The sequence below is a fragment of the Synchiropus splendidus genome, chromosome 13, assembly GCF_027744825.2.
Source record: "Synchiropus splendidus isolate RoL2022-P1 chromosome 13, RoL_Sspl_1.0, whole genome shotgun sequence".
Lineage (NCBI taxonomy): Eukaryota > Metazoa > Chordata > Actinopteri > Syngnathiformes > Callionymidae > Synchiropus > Synchiropus splendidus.
Window position 1 is genome coordinate 12,915,704 of NC_071346.1, and position 12,468 is coordinate 12,928,171.

Here is a 12,468-nt window from a genome sequence, read left to right on the forward strand (position 1 = left end):
AGAATTTTATTTATTTTTATTTAAACATATACCGTTATTATTATATAACAATTTCAATATAAAAACACCCAGTTATTATTTTTTCACAGATAGTCACAGAAAGGAAAAATGCAAGGAAGCAACAAACAGAAATTTTCTTATATGATAGAATGAGAAGATGAAACTATTAGGTGTCATAAACATTTCCACATGATCAGATCTATAGTCACGACAAGAGCTCAAGCATTTTTATGAGCGCTATCGTCCTGCATTATATGATGCGGCCAGCAGACTGCAGTGTAGCTACAGACAGTGGGTGTAACTTCAATAAATCATCATTTAAAAGACGTCTGGAGCCAATATCGGAGCGGAACCTGGAAGTCTCACTCTCTACTTGATGATTCATGACTGCAGCGTGTGTGAGTCTCCAGTGCTGCTGCGGGACGTTCGGCCAAAGGAGCCACACTGAGCAAACAGCGAGTGTGGAACATTCTCTCATGAGAGCGTATTAGTATTCCTGGCATGGTGGCTGCAACACACTGCAACATGCCAGTGACCCCTTCTGCTTCCCAGCCTCTTGTTGAAGAAACGCTCTTGAAGCACCTATTGAGGAGGACTGAGACTCGCATCACATGCCACTGCAGCACCGCGCCAGAGCGCTGACCACCTAGGTTTGTCCAGCTGGGTAACTTTATTGGTTTCCTCCACTGTAATTTTGTTTATTTATTATTGGTGAGAGTAGTACACACAGCTGCTGTATCTCTCCGGGGCGCCGCCCTCACTGGGGTCGACCAACACAAACTGTTTCAGATCGTAAGACTGTTGACTCGTGAGATGAGTCCCATCATTTCTGGGCAGCAGCAGGATGCGATGACTTGTGGAGAGGACGTGTTCGAGTCATGACTGCAGGACAGAGCGGTCAAAACAAGGAAGCCCACTGGTTCGGGGGCAGCGTGAGTGTCACTGAGGCATCATGGGTGGTTCAGCCTGGGAGCCAGTCGATTTGCTGATTCACTGCCAGTTTTGGAGCTTTGGGAAGGGGAGAAACACTTGAGCACATTTTGTTGTGACGTTGAGACAGGACCCCAAAACAGCAGGCGACTGGAAAGGTACATTTGTAAGTCAGTAAGCCAGTATGATGAGTACCTAGTATCTTGCAAAAGGCGTTTCCACTCAAAGTGACACACAGCTGTGAGGCATGGTAGAAGCTGGAAAAGGGCACTCTGGTTTCCTCCCACAGTCCCAAAACGTTGCTCTAAATAAATAACATTTTTGACATTTTTTTTTTCAAAATTGAAATGCAAAAAAAGGAGATTCAATTGTGTTTATAAATGAATTATTGGTTGATGGTCTTACAAACACTAATATAAGTTATTATACCAGGTCAAATATCCTGCTTAATAAAAATCATTGTTTTAAAAAAAAATGCTGATTTTTTTTACCAAAAAAAAAAAAAATACGGAAATGGAAAGAATTCAGAAAATATTACATTTGATGATGCTTATTGATAAATACCTATAGCCGGGCCTTTAATAGATGCCTTTCCGATGCAATATTTTTCAGATTATTTTTCATATTTTTACAACCTGCTGTCTGTCATAACCGAAACATCCAAGATGAAGAAAACGGAATAAGGTGAGAAGTTTCAAAACCTACAGGGAGGAAGCACTTTATGGAGCAAAGAGGTCCAACCTGATGTTTTAGCTCATGTGTGTGTTCATGTTCAACATAAATTTGATCATAATATTAAAATGTTATTAATAGTGGTGGGACTTTAAATAGTTTATTACGATTAATTAATTGCAACAAAAAATATTTTTATTTAATATTATAAACTAAAATATTTTCAAGAGTTGCTTCTTTCTTTTGGATTATTTTTGATATAATGCACATGTTATTTAACTAAATAAAATAAAATACAATTATATAACTGCATGAAAATAACTTCCTCTCCAATACACTAGGAAAAGTCTTTTATAATTGTTGGCGTAACAATATTTTCCTCCAGAATAATTGAAGCCATCTATCATGATAATTATGAACAAGTCAGTCTGCTGATGCCGTCTATGTGATGGAGAACCAAAACTAAAGTTTTGATCTTTTCTTGGAGTCTCTCAATGAGACTTAATAACCATCTGTACATCTTTCATCCATCAGCGTAAATTCATCCCGTAAATTCTATTCTTGTCGTCAATAGGCGTCTTTAAACAAACCAGTAAAACTGAGATAAACCAGGCCTGCGCACGACCTCTATTAAGGGAACACCAATCGAAACCACAAACCATGAATCGAGCAAAAACGTGTCAGTGTGCTTTTGAAATTAATCCCAAAACCCACCAGTGTTTCTTATTTTCCTGGATTTACGACACAAACGGCAGCACGCTCCAGTGTTTGCTTGCTTAGTGAGGGCTCGAACATGTGGACCCCGAAAGTTCTGAGTACAGCTGCCTTGTACGCCCACAGTTTTTTTGGTTTTTACTGCCGTTCTCTGAAGCCACAGAGCTGGAACACATCGTGGAGGGGAAAAGCCACACAACACCTTTGTCTGTCTTTTACGATCCACCGCTGAGGGTCATAATATTTTAACCATAATTTTCCTTTGGCTCTCTGTGATGTATAAATTATATTCTTGTTGTGAACAGTCAACAGCGCTGACGTCACTGCAGCAACACGTCATTTTCAACTCACCGCCAAAAAAAAGTTTGAAAGGTGAGAGACCAAGGGAGAAGGAAGGAGAGGCAGAGCAGGCAGAAGACACCAAACTGGAGGGCAATATCAGCAGGACTCGCTCATCCAGAGAGCAGGTCTGCAGGTAGCAGAGTTAGAGTTATCCTCTATTTTTCAGTAAGCTGCAACCGGAACACTTTGTGACTCGGAAAGTCAGTGGGAATAAACAATTCAAGATGGCTTCCTTGAGTGTAAACATCAGCATATAAGAGAAATGTCTGATATAATAAGGTTTATCTAAATAGCCAGCACAGTCTCACTCCTAAAAGCCCATTTATGCTCCCTTTACATATGATATTGTACCCATCTGTTTCAAACATTACCCTCAAAAATCACATGCTTCCATGCGTTCTTTACGTTGGAATCGCTGCTCACCAATATATCCACCAGGGGGAGCAGCCCAGGCTCAAAAGTCTACGACCAGGACAAACCCCTTGCACAAGAGGAAAACAGAGGCAGGTAGGAGGCAGAGGTCAGTGAGGCTGTTAAATACAGTGGCACCTCGGTTCTCGACCACAATCCGTTCCAGACGGCCGTTCGAGAAGCAAATTGTTCGAAATCTGAATGGATTTTTCCCATTACAATGAATGGAAGAAGAAATAATGCATTCCAAGCCTTAAAATAGGCTTTTGTAGGAGTGAATGTAGAGTGTCTGCTGCAGGTGCGCTGTTCCTCTATGTGTGTGGCCGCTGCATGTGGGAGGGGTTGCCGAGTGAGTGAGGTCTCTCCAGAAGTGAAGAGGTGCCCGGTGCGTGTCCAGCTCTGAATGTGCGCTTCTGTGCAGTTTGGCTGTGACAAAGTCATAAACCAAGTCACGCTCTGTCCCAGACTCGCCTCATCCCTGTCCCAGCTCCAGCCCACAACAGGACATCAAACCCTGGAGTGGAGGTGCGGAGAGCGAGCACCTCCCCTGTGACACTCTACCACGGTCCAGTGTGGAGACAGGAAAGGTTTTACACCTCAATATGAAGAAAAAACAGTCAGTAAATGTAGCTAACGGGACACGTCTGCATACAGAGGCTGCGTTATACACAATAACAAAGCGTGTCGTGGGTCAGCTGACCGGTCCGCGCACGTCTGTAAATTTTTGTTTGAACTCCGATTTGTTCCAAGTCTGAGACATTTGAAAACCGAGGTACCGCTGTATATCGCAACTGAAGGACGGAGAATTCTCGCCATCGTTATTCTCCTTCGTGTCTCAATAGAGCTACGTATCAGGCAGTAACAGCAACACTGCCCCCCATGGTTTCCAGTGGTAGTGCTCTCTTTGGTCCATATCTGTGAGCTTTGTGGAAACATGCAGAAATACAGACGAAATGAACGCAGAGCAGCATGTCTGCATGCATGTCCTTTTGGAATCACATTTTTGCAAGTGGACTTTTGCTTCCAATGATGACGCTAAAGCCAGTCATCTGCGTTGAATGTTGATGCAACAGGTTTTTCAATCGAGGGGCATGTGCTCTCGCTCGCATAATGTTTTAAAAGGAGGGGTTAGGACACAGAAGCTGGGGGAAACAGGCAACACAGACAGCTGACTTCTCCGTCAGTCTGGGATGCAAAGGTCCACTTCAAAATATTTGTTACATTAGGAGTGAGAATGTGTTGCAAAAACTCTGAAAAGTCACCAAATGTTTTATAACTTGTGTTTTGCTTTCAACTTTGAATCACGAACACTTCCAAGGCAGTCGGAACGCACCATGTGAATGAGCTTGATCACCACAGGGAGGGTTTTTTCAGTCCATAGAAGTTTTTATCTCACCTTTTGCTGTGTCTTGGGTGGAGGAGTTTTGCGAAAGACTCCAAGAGATTCTTTCACTTTTGATCCTTGTCTGCCGAGTCAGAGACATCTGAAAACTAAGGGGATCATCCTTGTAAAATATTCTTTAACATATGACTAAACTCCTCTCCCATTCATAATATGGCCTGAATCATTGCTATTCTGAGTGTCAATTCTATCAGTATTCATTGTAAATATATCCGACTTAAGAGGTCACTGATACTCTATAGACAAATGTTTTCGTCATGAGAGCCCGAGTGGAAGGTTGGGCGTCCCACTGCCTGGATCTCAGCACCCGCCCTCGAGGAGTCACATGAGCAGACGTATAATTAATTTCATTGAAATTCTTTCGCTCTATAATTGCGTGTTGTTTGCGATGAAGAACTATAATCGCTTTTGTTCGGAGACAAACAGGAAATTGGAAATTACTAGTTGGCCAAACCAGCAAAGACGAAAAACACATAAAGTTAATCAAAAGAAAACTCGGGGGGGGAAAATGAAGAAACCGCCGCAGCGGCCACACCGAGCGCTCTGAAGTGTGGTTCACCTCGCCGCAGCGCTCTCGGCTCCACCATCAAAGAGCTCGGCCCCATTAAAAAGATGGAAGTAGGAGTCTTGAATATTTTAACCTCCCAGTTATGGCACACACACACATGCTTTGCATGAAGCACAGAAGGCCAGAGTCTGCCTGAATTCAAGTTACACTTATTTAATGCTAAAGTGAAAACAAATATTATGTACCCATCCCCTTTTAGGAATATTTCCTTATATTTGTTACACACTAGCCAAGTCAGATAGTCTCGCTTCAATACATTACTGTGTGTTGAGCTCACGAGTCTCCACAAGATGCTCATTTACCTTTGAACTTTGTTTTTGTTTTCACTCCACTCACTCACCATTGTAGTCACTGTCGTCCAAAATCCTGGTTACTTAATGTGACCACAGTTCTATGGATATATGCGTCGCCCTCTAATGGCCTTCGCTATTGGTTAAAAACCAGGCTAAAGGCCGGTGCCTCAAGGAGGATTCACCAACACTGACACTCGCACCTTATTGCACATTAAGTGTTTAGTGCATTCATCCAATTATTTGTCCCACAAACCACATTTGCCTTATGACGTGATAAAAAAGAATTGAATCTGGCTTCCAATAACTTTCTCCACAGTGTTGCTCTGTACAGAAGCTCTGAATTGCCATGGTCAGTTATATATTTATGTGTTATCTCGTTCGTACGGGATAGTTGTTACATTCGTACAAGAAAAAAACAACACGTTTATATGAGATAATCGTCACGCTCACATGAGAAAAAAACTTTGTGTGAGACCGCCGAGCTGTGTCCCTCTCAATGGAGGGACACAATGGTATCGAGGACTGTCAGAAGACCATATCAAGAAGCTCCAGGGCGACAAAGTAAGTAGACAATCTGAAATGCATGTCAGTTGATTCATTTCATGCGATTTGGCCTGTTGTCCGGACGGTCCAGCATTTAAATGCTCAGTCCATTGCGAAGCTGTCGGAGCATCAACTGGACGGTCTCTGGTCATCCAACATCCGACGTACGAATGTGGTTTTTACAATCTCGTGTGAACCAGATAATACATAAATAAAAATAACTTACAATGGCAGTTAAGAGCTTCCATAGTTCTGGGCGGATTCAATTGGTTTTATACACCACAACTTTATTTGCGCTCTTTAAACATACCGTGAAATGCACAAATGCTGATTTAAATGAAGAGGATCTGTAGCAAAGAATGCAGTTAACTGAACAAGAGCTTTTGTCCGTACGAATTGTGTCCCATTGTTGACCTCGAATGAGTCCAGGCGATGGTGTCATGTCCAGCAGACACCATCGGATTTTATAAAATTTAATGTAACATTTATTTTAATGAGTCAATGAAACTTCAAATGAAGGATTCGCTGGGACTTTCTACCACCCTTGCCCAAACGTTTGGATTAGCAAAAGACAAAGTATGCAGAGTAGGCGGTTTGTCAAGCATTTGTCCTACTACTTGGCTAAGCATGAACTTCCATTTACCGTGCTTTAGCATGCTTCCATTTACCATCGCATAAGAATCAGAACTGACTCCTAAATAGGAAATTACACGCCACGGAAGATGCGTTTTTTCATTTGCGACGAAAAAAGAGCTTTTTACCATCACGCATTGCGTATGTCGGACATAAGCGTGGCCACACAAACAAAACATTGTCTTTCCGTTATTTCAAACGTCTAGCGGTGACCCAAAGTGCCATCAAATCCTTCATTTAAAGTTGCGTTTCGCCATCCGGTCGCCGTACACGACTGTCCGGACCCACTGCTCAAGCGTATACATTTCTTACCGACACCATCACAACAATGTGGGGCAAGGTAGAATGAATAAATATATGAACACTATTAGCCATGATGGTTTTGCCATTTAAGTTATTACTTAGGCGCACGCGAATTTGCAAGCTAGCATGAAATAACTTGTCTATAGCAGAAGCTAAAGTGATAGCATACAAAGGGACTTACGAATACACAGTAATATACACCGCATGGTAACGTTTCCTCCATTTTGCCTTTTGGCTTTGAGGCTCCAAGAAAAGAAAAGAACGGCCCACAATGTGAACATCAGAGAACCATTTCCATAAAAGACGTGTTTGCTTGAGCTTGAAGGAAACTACAAAGTGTTTTACTGTTGTTTTATTGTCAGCTCACCCCAAACGTGTTAATACCATTGTTTGTCTTTTCCATTGGTGCGGCAATGATTCCGTAAATTTTTATTTTTTTTTCTCGAAGAAGAAGAAGAAGCCACCCACATACACAGCGTCAATAACCACGCACCCTCGAGTTTGCCGAACTGGCCCCGGCCAAATTGCTCCCCAGCCTGCCCCTGCCCTCCTCCTCCTCCTCCTCCTCCTCACCACATGAAATGTCTGTGTGTGCCAGCCTAGCGCTGAGCCTTCATTAGCACAGCTCCTTTTTTTTCCTCGCCTCCACATGTGTGTGTCTCACACTCCGTACGTGTCTCCGTCTGCATATGTTTAATTACCAACCTCCCCTTTGGAGTTGGCCACCATATCATTACGCCGCGGCGGCAGTTGAAACTCACGTCCACACGGTGAGGAGCCCGCGCCGGGGTCCTTCATTTAGACCCTTGAAATAGGCCTGAAAACAAGATGAAGAAAACGGTACCATGAATGATCCACTACTACGTCTGGAGCTCCAAATGTTATTGTTTGAACTAAACACAGCGCTTATAAACACAAGGCCGCTGCCTTATGAGGCTCATATTTAGGCCCTTCTGTAAACAGCTGAGCACAGAATGAATCAATTAAAAGGGCATTACGCCGGTTCCTGTTTATTTAAAACATGTTTACGCGACGCAGACCCTCCCGCCTGACTGCTGTGATTGCTGCCGTCCTCTGCCTCCTGCCACCCATCAATCGGCCCGGTCACGGCCAAGGTATATCCAACACACACACACACACAAGCGGGGCATGGATTGCAAACACATCTGTGATGTTGGAGAGTCTGTTCAGTAAATATTGATTTCCTCCTTCCTCTGTTTCTGCGAGAGATGATTAGAAGAGTCAGCGTGCAATCAAAGAGCGGGGCCGTTTTGGAGCCGAGGCCCGTGGTTGTGGGAGTGAAATGTATATGCACGGGTCGAGTGCGAAGGTGAAGCTTCATTTACTCTGCAATGACTAAGAACAGTTGGGTCAAAGCTATGGCAGACGCTCATGTGGTGACTGCTCTCCAAGTGTTTCACGCTCCGAGATCCTGCCGCACAGAAAAAAACCCTATTAAGTAACGTCAAACTGACTTTTGGGAATTAGTTTTCCCTGGATGTGCTTCTACTTTGAGTCTCTCCCGGATGCCTGAGCTTCTCAGAAATCTGCAGCACCAGCAGCAGGAATGGCTGGGTGGTTGATATCAGATAAAGCACGGAACTTCCATGTCTTCTGAATCGGATCTCCTCCGTAAAGCGATCCAAATGAACCATCCCGGCTCTAGTTTTGCCACTGAAATATTCACATTTGGCATCACTATTTTGAGAGGTTGTTGTGAATGACATTACTTTTACATGTTTATATGATGGTAATACTCTTCCACATCTCTACAGCGATGATGATGACTGGGCATCATTGATCTTTATAGAGGGACTTTGAACACTACTGCTGCTGCCTCTACTGTATTTTTCCCGCAGTTTCCACTGCTATTTCCATGTTTTTTTTATTTTTATTTTATTCACATTTCTACTACCTCCATCATGGTGTTCAGTGTGAATCAACTCAGGTATTTGCTGCTTTTGGACTGTCGCTGCAAAGCAATGCATCTGTCACATTCTGTGAATATAAATTCAGAATCAGGCAAATGTACTCTCTTGTCTCCGCTACACAGGACAGTTTTCTAACTTTGTTTGCCACAACTTATAGAACTATTCAAAAACAGGTTCATGTTTAGTCAACCATCAATGCAAATTTAGAGTGTTTGAAGTTGTTGTTGCCCCAAATATCCATCACATTTTCACACCATATTTACATATATATATGTATATATATATATATATATGCACAGCTACATTATATCAACAGTGAGGACTACACATCCAGGGGGATGCAACGTGGAGGTTGGCGAAAAGTTACACTGAAAATATGATTTCAAACAGGTATCAACTGCCTTCTGGTGTTCAGGTAACTAACTAGACACATGCTAGATTCCTGGATTAACTGGCATCTGCGTGAGTGGTCACTGATGCCCATCCATCAGCAGGAACGGATAAAACTGCCACCAGTCGCCAGCGCACATGCCAGCAAACAAGGAGTCGGATGCAGAAGCTTCTGCTGTGGGATACAGCCGCAGGCAGGGAGAGTAAGTTGCTAAGAGGCACAAACTACATGTCTTTGGAGTTCACTTACATACGACTTGCATACATGAAGCAGATACCAAAGAAGAGGCGACATACTTGTAGAGTTGGATAGCAGCTCATAGCAGCAAGCCACATACCAGGGTGGAGGAACCTGGTTCTCCCTGCTGAGATGGTCGGGAAAATACTGGAAGAATAGACCCAAACAATGATACAGCCCGTGCCTTCATCCAACAATTCAATGTCTCTTTGCATCAGTGACATGCATAGGTCATTTTAAAACGTGCTTTGAGCCCGCAATTTTTTTCCGCCTTACAGCTGGATGTGTTAAAAGTCTGCTGGTAAATCAATCAATTTCAAAAGAGTTTGTATTTGTGTGATGCCTGTTAAATGTGGGTGGTTTCTTTTTCTGTTGGAAGTGAGTCAGAGTAAAGAGCACATGGCTGGAGGACCAGTCTCCTACTGTATTGGGATCAATGACTTATGAATGGTCATGGTCGACTTACTTACTTACTTACTTAACAGCAACATGTTTTTTTCTTCGCACAACAACAATATTTCTCTTGTAAGCACCAATATTACCACATGAGAACTGAGTGTACAGCCAAATAGTGACTATTGGTTAGTGTACCTTTAGTGTTGCTGCAAAAGGTGGCCTTCCACGTGACAGGTCTTCATACGTTTGTAGTTGATACCTGCTTTGAAGGTATTACTGAAAATATTAATCCAGAAATAACTATTCATATACCTCCTCTGAATCCCAGTTGTGCAGGGATACAATGGGGTTGGAGCGAATGTATGTACTGTATGGTTTCAGGGGTGGAGGGGTGGAGAACAGCGTTGCAGAAAAACTCCACACAGGAAAGACGTACCTTCGCTCTTGAGCGAGAGATGCTTCAAGTTAGACTTCAGCATTATCATTTGTAACATCTTCATTTACGCTGTAAACATCAGTCAATATCAATGGAGGTTTCTCTTGGTGGCTCTGGCAATTCTGAGATGGCACATTTTATTGGGCTAAAAATGTTCGGATCTTGACGCCATTGAGCGTCTTTGGCATGTGCGGGTCGCACTCTCTTGTCAAACCTAGTCAACACTGGAATCTTTTAGAAGGAGATGAGATCCAAAAAAATCTTAGTGTCCTCTCTCTCTTTCTTTGGCCAGTGAAGTCGCTCACTGTGTCAGACGCATATAATGGATGTTGTGGGAGTAGCTTCTGGCTGAGAAAGTGAACCCTGAGGTGGTGAAGAGGAACAGCCCTTGGTCCACTGATCTGTGTGGCGTGTCACCCTGGCGTCTACCCGCTCACTGGCTTTACAGCTAATGCCGCCATTCTTCTCAGCTGCGCTCGCTGCAAAAGTACAAACACATACACCACCCCCTGCTTCACACACACACACACACGCTTGCCAGCGCATGTTTTTGAACACACACTTTTTTTTTGTAACTAATCAGCCCTATTGAATCCCAGCAACAATGGCTGCTCATCCTCAGGCCCACCCAAGCAGCACACACTTCTCACACACACCATCGCAAGTTCACGCTTTTGTCCACTCTGTGTTTTCCTTCCCTCCGCTGATCACACCTTCTATCACGACTACACAACTCTTGGGATCTTTTAGAATTCACTGCAGCTCATCTTCCAGCAATGAATCATACCCAAATATAATAAAAATAACGGCAAAATTGCCGACTCTACTTTGGGCACATACAGGATCAGTCTGTGAAAACTAGGCAAACATTGTCTCAGTCCACTACGCCACCATGCCGTCACACAGTGAAATAATTTTACTATTTTCACAGCTATTTATGAGAACGGAATAAGGCAAGACAACTTAGAAAATAGTGACAGACACTTAGATCGATAGGAACCTAACCAAAATAATGCAGCAATAAACCATCCCGAGTAGAAAAAGACCCTTACATTGATGTAAAATTCAACCACATCATTGGACAAAAGTGACGGTTGTTGCATTCATTGAAAACTGAACATGTTTTATGACAAACAGAGGAACTTCAAAGAGGCAGAAACCCAGTGAGTACAACAAAAACAAACATTTATGAATGAACTCTCCTTAAATATCCAAAAACAAGAGCCCTTGAAGGTATGATAGGAAACAAAGACGTCCAAACCAGCAAACTAAAGATGGTAGGAAAACCAGGGAACAAGACAAATAAAAGCACCAGAGAGAAGAAAAATACAATTCACACAAGTAGTGGGCACTAAGGAAACTAAGGGGATAAATATCGCGCAAGTCAGCTGACTTCCTGAAGCCGTGTCTTCGCTGCCATCATGAAGTGTCTCCACTAATAGGTCATTGAATACAGCTGTGATCAGAGTTGCCGGCAAAAGTCAACCATGACCCGTCTTGGCGAAGCAAAAGAAGTAAAACAGGATGCAGACCTTCAAAACAAAAGCTTTGAGGTGACACATAATGATCAATATTTTTGCTGTTTACATGTTTCATATAATTTTAACTCTAACCGATAGCTCTTTCTAAACATTAATCTCTCTCTAATAATTAATAATAATAATAATCACACTGTATATTTTTTCTGGAAGTAGCCAACAACCCACCTCCATCCAACCTCCTTCTCAGTGACATTGAGTCTATGTGTTTTAAGTAGCTGCCTATGTATATATTTATGTGCGATTTGACCATAACAGCCCTCTTTGGACCCTGTAGTAGTCTTTTAGCTGTTCCCAGGGTGGGAATAAAATGAATCGGAGAAGCCTCCTTTCATTTTGGGATTTTTTTTAGGACTTTAATGGCTGAAATGCGATGCTAGTATCTCTTATCTTTCAATGTCTTTACAAAAATCGTAGAGTTAGAGACAAAAACCTCCACATTAAAACAGGTAAACCATGAGAGGACGGTTAGAAACGTAACCGTCATGGTTGTGGCAACCGCCTCAGATGGGCTGTGTGAAAAGTTTTGAACCAGCAGCCATCACTTCAAAAGCCTCCTGTATCAGATTCAGTCGCTCAGGCTGACAAACGGGGGGCTGTTGTGTGGGAAGCGGAGGAATTTACAGCATCCACCTTTCATCTACACAGGTGGGCATGTCGGTGTGTGTTTGTGTATATTTGTGTATGGATACAGGAAGGAGTGTATATGTGTACATGTGCGTGAGATC